Raw genomic sequence first — 12,896 nt, 5'->3', positions numbered from 1 at the left:
CGAAGGACCCAAACATGGGAACAAGAGTTCTCAGGTTTATCCCAAACACCCCAGCACTCGTGGCATGGGGGCAGAAGCTGAGGACTAGCCATCTCTCAGATTGGATAAACAGCCAAACAGAAGGTAATATTTTAAATTCAAACAAGCGTTGCATAGCGCATATGAAACAAGTTTTCATAAATACAGGATAAAACGAGCAAGTATCACTCAAATATTACATCTTTTGAACACTCGTCTGCTATGAGACAGGCACCCGGCAGAACACCCTCGTAGTACATCTTGGGGTGGTGGTGCTCCTTGCCCTCCGGCGGCCCCTCCTTGATCAGCTTCACGGTGTCTAGCTTGACCCACTGCAATTTCATATGGGCGAAAGCCCGGCGTGCACCTTCAATGCAGATAGATCACTTGATGACCTCCAGCCGCTGGCAGGCATCCACAAGCTGCCTCACCAGGCCGAAGAAGTTGTTCGGAAGGGCGTCGCCAGGCCACAGCCGGACTATAAAGCTCTTCATGGCCCGATCGTCCGCCTTATGTAGCTCGACCATCTGCTTGAGCTGGTCGCTCATTGGCACCGGGTGTTCGGCCTCAGCATACTGAGACCAGAATAGCTTCTCCGTTGAGCTTCCATCCTCGGCCTGGTAAAATTGTGCAGCATCGGAGACACTGCGGGGCAAATCTGCGAATGCTCCTGGAGAGCTCCGGATTCAGGTAAGTAATTGGTAATTTACTTTTACATGCTTGCTTTGCATATAGAAAGCCTTACCCGCTGCTATCTTCTTCATTGCGTCGATCTCTTGGAGGGCCTTTTGGGCTTAGGCCTTGGCACTTTTTGTGCTCTCGAGGGCCGCGGCAAGCTCAGACTTCCGCGTCTTTGAGTCAAGCTCCAACGCCTCGTACCTCGCCACGAGAGCCTGGAGCTCTTGCTGCACCTCGCCCACCTGAGCCTCGTGCTTCTCTCGCTCGATGCGCTCCTTGGCCGCTTTATCTTCGGCCTTGGTTAGCGCTTGCTTTAGGGTCGGCACCTCGGTTGTGGCCCCTAGCAAATATACGATGATCTTGTCATTTTGAAATCGCGTATTCTTTTATATATACATATATATATAGACAAGGTACTACTTACCCTTGTTCTCCTCGAGCTTCCTCTTGGCAAGGCCGAGCTCTTTCCTGGACCCCTCGAGGTCCTGCTTGAGTACGGTGACCTCCACAGTCAGTGCGGCGGACGCCAGCAGCGAAGCCTGCATATGCATATTGACATACTTATATTAGACTCCTGCGATATTATTTGATCCTCTGTTCGGCTTTTCTTTGTGAACACCGAACAAAGCATTAGGGGCTATTATCTATGCGGTAATATTTCTACTACATTTTAAAGCACTGACCTCGAAGTCTGTTAGAAGGCTGGCACAAGCTTCAGTCAACCCGCTCTTGGCGGACTGAACCTTCTGGACCACCGCACTCATAACAGCACGGTGGTCCTCGTCGATGGAAGCGCTGCGAAGCGCTTCCAACAGATTGTCCAGCGCCTCTAGATGGACAGAGGTCACTGGCACAGGTGTCTTGCCCCTCTTAGAAGGAGGCCGCCTGCCCGAGCCTGGAACCGCTGGAGGTTCCGGCGCGGTGTTCGGCTGAGGGCCGAACTCGGAGCTCTTAGGGGCCCCGTCCCCTTGGCTTCCAGAGTCTGAAAGATCGCCTTGAGGCACCTCTGGGACTATCTCCCATCGGTCTGGTGCCTCTTGAGACAGCACCTCGGCGTCGTTGGCAGGATAAGGGGAGGTGGCGGTCGGGACTGAATTGCTATCCATGTCCGACGAGCCCAGGGAGCCATCCGATGATACATCGATACTGGCTCGTGGCGGCCTGCATAATTACGTTCGGCCTTAGGGAAAATAGTGCGACAAAGGAATTCTATGAGTTACTCTGGTATCCGAATACTTACGATCTCCCCGGGGGCTTGGCCCTGGGCAACTCGTCTTCGCCTTCGTCGGCGGCGGTGGAACTATCCGGAAGGACAGTCCTTCCCTTCTTGGACCCTTCACCCCCCCCCAGTTGGGGCGGCCTTCCTTTTCTTATCTCCCCCAGCCGATGGGGGAGCATCTTCTTCTTCTTCCTCGTCTTCGGGGGAAGAGTGTGCCGCAGAGTCATCGGACGGTGAGTCCGACGACGCCTTGCTTCGGGAACTCTTTCGGGCTCCCTTGGCCTTCTTGGTCTGCGGGGCCTTCGGGCAAAGGAGCCGGACAGTCGATCTATCCGGTCGTCTCCTGCCAGTCCTGTCTAAGGTATGGGGGTTTAGATCCCGCATGGAGTCAATCTATAAAAAATAAGTATCCTGTGAAAGGTAAATCAGCTTACCGCACTGGCTTGGCGCTTCGCGCTGAATCCGTGATCCTCAATAATAGGAGGGGAGACCTCGGCGCTTTTGAACAGCACCCTCCAGGCATCTTCATGAGTCGTGTCGAAGAGTCTGTTCAGAGTTCGGTGATGCGCCGGGTCGAACTCCCACAAGTTGAACTCCCGTTGTTGGCACGGGAGGATCCGGCGGTGGAGCATGACTTGGACCACGTTGACAAGTTTGAGCTTCTTGTTCACCATGTTTTGAATATATGTTTGGAGTCCGGTCAGCTCTGCCAAACTACCCCAGGATAGGCCCTTCTCTTTCCAGGAAGTGAGTCGCGTGGGGATGCCAAATCGGAACTCGGGGGCCGCTGCCCATGCAGGGTCGCGCGGCTCGGTGATGTAGAACCACCCCGATTGCCACCCCTTTATGGTTTCCACAAAGGAGCCCTCTAGCCATGTTACGTTGGGCATCTTTCCCACCATGGCACCTCCGCACTCCGCCTGGCACCCGCCCACAACCTTCGGCTTGACATTGAAGGTCTTTAACCATAAGCCAAAGTGGGGCTTGATGCGGAGGAAGGCCTCGCACACGACGATAAACGCCAAGATGTTGAAGATGAAGTTCGGGGCCAGATCATGGAAATCCAGGACGTAATAGAACATGAGCCCCCGGACGAATGGATGGAGAGGGAATCCCAGTCCGTGGAAGAAATGGGTGAGGAACACTACCCTCTCATGGGGCCTGGGGGTGGGGATGAGCTGCCCCTCATCTAGGAGCCGGTGCGCGATGTCGTCGGGCAGGTATCCAGCTCTCCTCAGTTTCTTGATGTCTCCATCCGTGACGGAGGAGACCATCCACCTGCCTCCCGCTCCAGACATGGTTGGAGAAGGTTGAGGTGAGAAGTGCGGACTTGGGCGCTAGAGCTCAAGTGTGCGAAAAAAGATGAGCAAAGGAGGAAGAAGGCGTGGATGGAAAGGTGAATCATTATCCCTTTATATGGGCGGAGGAACCTAAGCGTCCCCACTTGCCTGGTAAAACTCGCTTATCCCCCAAGCACCATAATCGATGGTACGGTTCGGTTACCCACGCCCGTATTGATGAGAATCCCGTAATAAGGAGACACGATCTCTGCTTTGACAAGACGTGTCGAAAAACTGCCTCGCGTTATGTGCGGGACTGGTTAAAGAAAAACGGTTTGAATAATCATCGGGCCATGACATAACGTCATACTGTCAAAACAAGTCAGCAAATTAGATTTGCGAAAATATTATTCTCTCTACGGTGGTATGTGGAACTTATTTTGCAGGGTCGGACACTATCCTCGTATTCAAATTCTTCTATGATGTATTCGGAGAAGGAACCCGCCTTGCAATGCCGAAGACAATACTACGTGCCGGATTCATCGTCATTGAAGCCTGGTTCAGGGGCTACTGAGGGAGTCCTGGATTAGGGCGTCTCCGTACAGCCGGACTATCTCCATTGGCGGGAATGTTAGACTAGGAAGATACAATATTGAAGACTTCGTCTCGTGTCCGGATATGACTCTACTTGGCGTGGAAGGCAAGCTAGGCAATATGGATATGGATATCTCCTCCTTTGTAACAGACCTTGTGTAACCCTAACCCTCTCCGGTGTCTATATAAACCGAAGGGTTTTAGTGCGTAGGACAACAACCACAACATACAATCATACCATTGGCTAGCTTCTAGGGTTTAGCCTCTCTGATCTCGTGGTAGATCTACTCTTGTACTACCCGTATCATTAATATTAATCAAGCAGAACGTAGGGTTTTACCTCCATCAAGAGGGCCTGAACCTGGGTAAAACATTGTGTCCCTTGCCTCCTGTTACCATCCGGCCTAGACGCACAGTTCGGGACCCCCTACCCGAGATCCGCCGGTTTTGACACCGACAACATCCCTTGCCATTTTCATTTTGAGCCTAATGATTCAATGTGTGTGAATGCATGCAATCATCAGTTGATCCTTATAAATTCTCTTTTCGGCTCACACGTCATTCCGAATATGAGCTGGTTTTCAGCTAATCAAACCTTGACTGATTATGCCTCTAAGTCTATTCAACCTACACATATTTGATCAGAACATCTGATTCTGATATAGTAAGCTGAAAATCATAATTCCTTTGTATTTAAGTTCTAAATTATTTAGATGTTTTGATAATCTCATGCCTTTGCATTATTTCTTCTTCTGATTCAGTAACGATACTCACTTCATCTCCGTTGTGGACCGCCAGACCTATTGTTGGGTTATTATCCGACAATGTCCTTGACATTCAAAAAATCTTGTGAGTTCTTCCCCTGAGACCTAATGCCATTGGTAAATTGTTTCTTCTGCTTTGTCAACCATGCTCTACTATCGAGCTTGTGTTATTTACTCTTGAAGTTTGTGGTATATGTTCCTAAGATGCCCCAATGGGTCATACTCTACTAGTGTTACGCCGGATAAAATTTCAACACTGCAACTTGTTCAAAGGCAAGAAGTGAATGCAAGATTATGCACTGAAAAAGCAGGGGTCGACCTTGAATTTTGTGTTCATGCCCATGGAAAGAATGTAGACCATCACAGGAGCTTCTTGTAAAATATTTAGTCTTTTGGATAATTCTTTGGGTATCATTAAATTTGATCCCTTGCAGTTAAGGTTCCAACCATTTTGTCCTTATTCAATATATCTGAAAAGAATCCATTCCACTGCCTCTTCTATTAAAGTATCTTCTATCGCAAGTCAACGACCCAGTTCAACTTCTATTATGTTCTACCTTCGAGTATTGCCCCCTGGTATCTCAAGGATATCATGCCATTGCACTATCTCTTACAAATTCTTGTTGGAATAATACGATAACCATTTTAGTCACTCCACAAGTCTGCATTATCCGTCACTCTAGAACTTGGACAAGTGACTCGAATCCACACTATGATACAATACTCCAAGTAATTTGTTGCCGGGGAGTTCAACACTCCATCACGCCATCCCTAGCTTGATCAGCTATATCATTATCATGCTAATATTAACTGTGCTACTTTGTCCTTCTTCTATGAGAACAATTTTCGACAATGAGCTAAACTTACATCGGTCTTCCTCGTCACATTGTTTTGCCTTGAATAGCAAGCTTGATTCCGAGTTTGCGTCGTATACATTGTTCCAATAACATTTGCTTCATCATTCCTTTTGCTTAATGTCGTCGTTGATCGATTACATCTTCATGGAACCTCTCGAAAATAATTGTCGTGATCATTATCAATATTTTGACTTCTTCCAAGATATGAATCAAATTCATAATGAGAAATATCTTCCTTGCCCCTCAATGATTTGTGTTACCATGGACAACATTCTTGCCTTCCCTCCAACACAAACTTGTTCATGTTCTGTGTTGTACCTTGAGTTCCTTGCTATCCAGCTTATGTTCTGTTCTACATTGGAGTATTACCATCATTTATGTCAATAATGTCATGGGAATTTCACCACCTCTTAAAAATTCTTGATACACGTGATACTTATCGCCATCACCATTCCTTTCCTATTCCCCGTGTTGTTTCTAACCGGAATACTGACAAATGAACTACAATGTGTGAATTCAAAACTTCTAGCAACCCAATTGCTTTGAAGTTAGTGGTCAATAGTTTCATTTTTAGGCTATTGGTTATTGAATCGCCATTCTAACATTGATCGTGCTACTTAGTCCATATTTCGGGTGCACCTTTTAATCAATGTTTAATTCTGGATGTTTTTCTCGAGCATACATCATTATATCATTTCATAGGATTTTATTGAAAAGAATCCTAATACTTCATTAGGTGATCTAACAAATGTTATCTCCTTGTACATATAATTTTGGGAATCCATCTTTAAGGAAATCTCATTGAATCGGTGCTGAGCGCATTATCCATGCCATCATCTTCTATGTGCTTCATGATGAGCATGAAGTATATGTTCGATAAAAGAAGAGTTTTTATCTAAGTTCACGTCCATTTTTGCTGTTGTGAATATGAGAAAGTTTTGTTTCGCTTCCTCCGGTATCATCCCAATAATTCATATCAGAATCTTGGGCAGATACGATGGTTGGAACATTTTCCAAGAATTATAACATTGGTCTTTATGTAACCCGGTAAGATGATGCCATGCCTAGCACACCTGGCCGGAGGACCTATTGTTGTAGTATCTTGTTCAGCAAAATTAGCCATTCCTCCATGAGGAAATTGTATGACTTATTTTATAAGTTGTTCCTGATGGATCCTTTGTGTATCCAAAGTCTGACCTTTACCTGATGACCATGTCAATGCTATGCCGAAGCATGTTTGTGGTACTCCGATCATCAACAAGAACATTGGAAGCACATTGCTAAAAAATTTCTTGATCAATTATCCAAACACCGTTGTATGGGCAAACATCATAAATTCCTTGCCCCTTTGTCTAAATGGTTACATACTTGGAGTTCTGTCGTGATTATCCCGCTTTGCTTGCTCTTAGGAAGGATATACACCTAATACTCGTGTATACACATTTGGGCAGTGATAATTCCCTACTTATGTCAACACCTCGGTTGTACAACTCTGTCAGCAAGACCATGTTACTATTGTTGATGACATTCCTCTAACCACCAGTGGATGAGAATTTTGCCTATTGGTTCGCCTCGCATTGTGAGCAGGAAAATAGTTTTCTTCGTCCCTTGCCCTTGGTACCGACATGGTTGCCAACATAGCTGACAAAATGTCTTATGGCATGCCAGGCTGTCGTGGTCGTGCAAGATGTCACCATCCTCCCGACTCTTAATCCACACTCACCATAGTTCCACAAGATCGAAACCTAACTCTCCTATGCATCCCTGTTTCCAAAGTTTTTCCATGCACTTGGCTTCGTAGGTAATTCATGAGCCACCTTCCTAGAAATGATCTATTCTGGTATCAGACGCAATACTTATTCTCGTTGCTCTAAACCCCTTTCACACTCTGATAGAGCCAAAGGTGTCCCATCTTTCGATGAGATGTTAGATTATCGTTTCGGAGGAGTAGACTTTGACGATCCGACTACGAACGCGCGAAGACGTCGCGCCTTAGCAATCACTAAACCAACTCCGAGAGGTTATTGACCACGCCGGAGCACGATCAACCTAACCACGAAGGTCTATTTCCTACAAGCAAAGGAAGAACATGCAAGAAACTAAGATTGCAATTGGATATTGCCAATATAAGATGAAAAATTTATTGATGAATGTGTGGTTCTATGATGTCTCTGTCTGGTCGTTGAACACAAACGAAGTACGCGAAGTTGCAGCTATGGCGAACTTTTAATCTAAACAAAACCCAAAGTCTAAACGATGACCTAAGGGTTGTATATATGGAAGAGGGGGGAATTTCGTGGCCCTTGGAGGAGGGGTCCGAAACCAACCCTAACACTTGTTTCCCCACACATACGGACTCTAAAGACAGCCTATACTTAAGTATTTCGAAAATACATGGGCCTGGCACAATAATAAGGTGACGCGGCACCTAGAATAGCCTCTGGAAGAAATTTATGAAGTGGCATCTTGTATATTTTGTCCAAGGCTTCATGCACTCATTATGGTGGCTTCAAAGTCCTGAAATCATCACTTGTAACTCCGTTTTTGTTCCCCTTGCGCATGCCATCATCTCCATGCTTGGTCTTGCTCTTAGCGCTTCCGTATGTGTACGGGCATAGCCGCTCCTCGGCAGTGTCGTTAGCCAGCGCGGAGCATGGTGCTTCCACTGGTACGTGGGAGGGGGCTCCCGTCCGGGAGGAGCCCCCGGGGCGTGTACAGCCCTGCCCTGACACGTGGCTGGCACGGTAGGGCCTGGCGAGGTGTATCTGGGCACCCATGAGCCAGCGCGGGACTCACGGGGCCCTACCTCTAGGCGGGTTGCGCCTGGCACTGGGCCTTATCTTGTGATGTGTACCTACAAATTTGGTTAGATGCCGGCACACTACATCCTCGGGTCCAGGCCCTCGAGCTAGTCTCAGCCGTTGCTGGTATGCCAGGTCGTGATGCCGTGGACAAGGCCAGAGGGTGAGGGCTGGAGAGCCAGTAAGAGCCCTGAGTCGCGATGCTCAGGTACCCCCCTTTAACGTGCAAGTGGTCGATATGGAGAAGAAGAGGTGCCGTGGACCGGCATCAAATAATCAAGCATGGTGGGTCGAACGCATAGCCAGAAATAAACGCAAAAGGGATACATGCCGCTGGGTCTGGCCCGAGCGACTTGGGGATGATGCAGCCCGAGGGGCGCCCCCAACAAAGTAAGCTAACAACATGAAATAAAAGGGATACATGCCGCAGGGACAGACCCACGCGGCCTAGGAATAATGCAGCCCTGGGGGGCGCTCCCAGCTGGAAATGAAACTTGAAAGATGTCACCTGATGATGTTGAGGACGAAGGAGTGTTGGTGTAGCAGACTCGGTGGGCTGCGGAAGCCGATCCTCACGAGCCCCCAGGCCCAGGGGCCTCGGGAGGCTCTGGGGGCACTGGTGGCTCCTCGCGGACCATCTCCATCTCCACCAGGGCTGCGGAATGTCTGGCCTCTTGAGCCTCCATGATGCCCCTCATGAGGTGCTGGTACGCGGTAGCCGCGTTCGGCAAGCCGTAAGGCATGCGAACGTAGCTGTGGGGTGGACCTTCACAGCGCCCCACTCGCGAGGGCCAGAGGCGCTCCAGAGAGGTGACTCGATTGAGCCCTAGTATGTTGATGCAAACGCGCAGCCCACCATCCTCGCCTAGATGGGGAGCCACAGCTGGTAGGCGGCGGCCGCCTTTCATGACTCTTGACTCCTGTAGCTCCTGAATGGCCTTGCTGACGAACTCCTGAGGGTCTGGCCCTCCTTGCCTTACTCCTTCTTGAGGGAAACGTGCTTCGAAACACGCCTCCATGTGGTGCCCAAGTGCCTCCCTCGTGACCTTAGCCAGGTCGGTGGCCCTGCAGGGAAGAGCCCCCGAGCCTTGCCTGAGGAGGGCGCCAGGCGCGCTTTCCTATGCGATGGAAGGAGGTTCCCCCTGGGTAGGCGTGGGCCATGAGGGGCCGGCCTCCTGAGGGGCCGGGCCAGACGATGTCTTCTTCTTCTTGGGGGCGGTCTCGGGAAGCCTCCTGCTTCCGCGATCCAGGTCTTCCAGTGATGCGTCCTGAAAGGCTCGTTCCAGGGAACACACCGTGTCCTTCTCTTCACAGGGCACCGTGATGACTCCGCCACTTCCTGGCATCTTGAGGACGTTGTAGCCGTGGTGAGTTACGGCCATGAACTTGGCCAGCGCTGGGTACCCAAGGATGGCGTTGTACGGCAGGCGAATGTGAGCAACGTCGAAGTCGATGAGCTCGGTGCGGTAGTTGTCGCGTGCCCCGAAGGTGACAGGGAGGCGGACCTGCCCCATCGGGACCGTGGAGCCATCGATGAATCCGGAGAAAGGCTTGGTTGGCTGAAGCTGGCTGTAGGGCACTTGGAGATTGTTGAATGTTTCCACGGTCAGGATGTTGAGCCCTGCCCCGCCATCGATGAGGGTCCTGGTGACCACCACGTTGCTGATGATTGGGGAACAAAGCATCGGGAGGAATCCGGCTGTGGCCGCACACTTGAGCTGATCTGCTGAGCTGAACGTGATGGCACACGCCGACCACCTGAGAGGGCGCGTGGCTTCGAGCTTGGGGAGGACTGCATTCGCTTCACGGGCGAACTGCTTGAAGATGCGTTGAGAGGCTGGGGCTTGAGCCCCGCCCAGGATGCAGGCGATCGCGCGCGACTCCTGGAAGCCCCCAGCCCCCTCGTCCTGATGGCAGTCCTCGTTTCTCCTTGGCTGCGGAGGGAGGGCTACGTTGCCTTGTGGGCGATCCTCGCGAGGCTGATCCCTCCAGTATCCCTCGCGAGGCGGGTCTTGCTAGCGATCCTCGCAAGGTTGATCCCTCCAGTCTCCCTCACGAGGCGGGTCTTGCCAGCGATCCTCGCGAGGTCGATCGCGCCACCCTTGGCGCGGGCAGCGGTCTTCCCAGCATCCTGTGTTCCTTCCTCCTCCTCGACCGTAGCCCCGGTCACCGCGGTCGGGACGACGGCCGATCCTCCTTCTCATACGGCTCGGAGCTCTTGACATTCGTTGGTGTTGTGGGTGTAGAGGTCGTGGTACACACAGTACCGACTGCCCTTGGAAGATTCGGGCTGATCTCTGCCCCGCTTGGTGTCTGGTTCTGCCACGAGCACGACAGCCCCCTTGCGCTTCACATTCTTGGCCTTGGGCTTCTTCTCTTCTGGGTCTGCGGCAGGCAGCTCGAGGAGGGAGAGACGCCCTTCCTCAGCCCTGGCGCACTTGGTTGCCAAGTTGAACAGCTCCAAGGAAGTGCACAGGTCTTCATGCATCGCCAGCTCCTCCTTCATCTTGACGTCGCGCACGCCGTCGGAGAAGGCTGAGATGATGGCCTCCTCGGTCACCTTAGGAATCTTGAGTCGTGCGTTGTTGAAGTGCTAGATGTACTTCTGCAGGGTCTCTCCGGGTTGTTGCTTGATGCGGCGCATGTCGCTCACAGCGGGTGGCCGATCGCGAGTACCTTGGAAGTTGGCGATGAAGCGGGTGCGCATCTCGTCCGAGGAGGAGATCGTGCCTGGAGCCAGGTTCAGGAGCTAGGTGCGGGCCCCGTCCTTAAGCGCCATGGGAAACCAGTTCGCCATGACCTTCTCGTCTCCCTTGGCAGCTTCGATGACCAGCTCATAGAGCTGGAGGAAATCCGCAGGTTCGGCCGTGCCGTCGTAACGAGGAGGCAGGTCTGGCTTGAACTTGCCGGGCCACGCGATGCTGCATAGCTCGGTGGTGAAGGCACGGCAACCTGCTGTGGCCACTGGAGGCCTTGGGTGACGGAGAGCTTGGTCTTGCATGTCCCCACGCGCTGCAGCTAGGAGCAGCGCGGGGTCTTGACGTGAGGGAGCAGGAGCATGGTCGCGACGTGCTGGAGCAGGGAGCGCCTGGGCAGCTTCTTGCGGGCGAGGGACTTCTTGGCAGCTCTGCTCTTGCTGCGCTGGCACCTGACGGAGCGGGTTCCGCCCAGGGGCCACGCGCCTTGGAGCCACGGCGCCTTCTTGAGGAGGAGGCGGCTGGGGCGCCCCCGTAGCTTCATCACCCATGCGGGGCGGGGTGCAGTGCAGCAGAACGGACGGCGCAGGAGAGCCCCCTACGGCGCGGACGAGCTCGGCGACGCGGTCGAGCCATTCTTCATAGACGTCCTTGACGGGATGGTAGCGCAGGAGCTCGTTTGCTACGATGAGTGCAGCTCGAGCCTCCATGGGTGCGCGGAGCACGCGGGACGAAGAACCAGCTGGGGTGAGCGAGGGAGTAGCGGTGCGGCCGTCTTGCCGCACGGACGGATGCTGAGACAACGCTCATTGCTCGTTCCCCGCTGGGCCGGTGGCGGCGTTGACGGCACGTGACGGGGAACGGCGAGGACGCCCGCCGACAGGAGCCGACTAGGCGACGCGGGAAGCGAGAGCGGGCCGGCGCTCGGCGCGGGCCCAACGAGCGTCAGACATGGACGCGATGGTCGGAGGAGAACGGGGTGGTGGAGGATGAATTCCGGCACACCCCTACCTGGCGCGCCAAATGTCGGATTTCGGGTTCCAGCAGACCCTTGATGTTTGAACACTGGGGTGCACGCGGAGATTTCGCCTTCTACCTACCTGCACCCCTCCGCCTCGCTAAGATCTAAGCTATGGAAAGAACAGCACAAGAGACACAGGGTTTATACTGGTTCGGGCCACCGTTGTGGTGTAATACCCTACTCTAGTGTGTGGTGTGGTGGATTGCCTCTTGGGTTGATGATGATAAGCAATACAAGGAAGAACAGCCTCGCGAGGGTCTGTTCTTGGCTGAGGGGATGAACTGCTAGGAGGAGTTCAGTCACCCTTCTCTCTCTCTCTCTCTCTCTCTCTTCTCGATTCTCTCTCCGATTTCGATCCTAGCTTGTTTCTCTCTTGGCTTCTAGATTCTCCCTTCTTGATTGCCCCCCTACCCTGGGGGTGGCTAGTCCTATTTATAGGCAAAGGCCCTGGGCCTCTTCCCAAATATTGAGTGGGAAGGGCGCCAACAATTGGCCATTTTAAAGGGGAACATCTGGTACACTTATCCTAACTAAAGTTGGTCCTCGCCTGCCAAAGGCTCTGGTGGTGACGCTGGCTTGGGCTCCACAATGACTTCCTCCCTGTCGTTGGACTGGTCTTGGTCTCATTGCACCGAAACGGGTGCCTTTGCTTAATGCTCTTGCCTACGCTTGCTCCCTTTGCACCAAAGAGGAAAGGAGGACACTGCGCGGGCTGGCGCCCGCCTGGCACCCTTGGTCGTCATGGCTTGCGTCACGGGCACCTCGTGAGGTACCCCGCCTTGATCTCTCCGCCTCCTCGCGAGCCAGCCTGATGAGGCCGTGCCTGAGGAAGCTCCGTGTCGTCCGCCCCGCGAGGCTTGGCCCCTCGCGAGGGTCTTGGGTCTGTGTTGATGAAGATGGGCCGTGCTGGGCCCCCTTTTGAGCCACGCCGCAGGCCGCAGGCAGGCAAGTCTGGGGACCCCCGTTCC

Source organism: Triticum dicoccoides, chromosome 3A (genome assembly GCF_002162155.2).
Source record: "Triticum dicoccoides isolate Atlit2015 ecotype Zavitan chromosome 3A, WEW_v2.0, whole genome shotgun sequence".
Taxonomy (NCBI): domain Eukaryota; kingdom Viridiplantae; phylum Streptophyta; class Magnoliopsida; order Poales; family Poaceae; genus Triticum; species Triticum dicoccoides.
Note: the sequence above shows the minus strand (reverse complement) of the source record.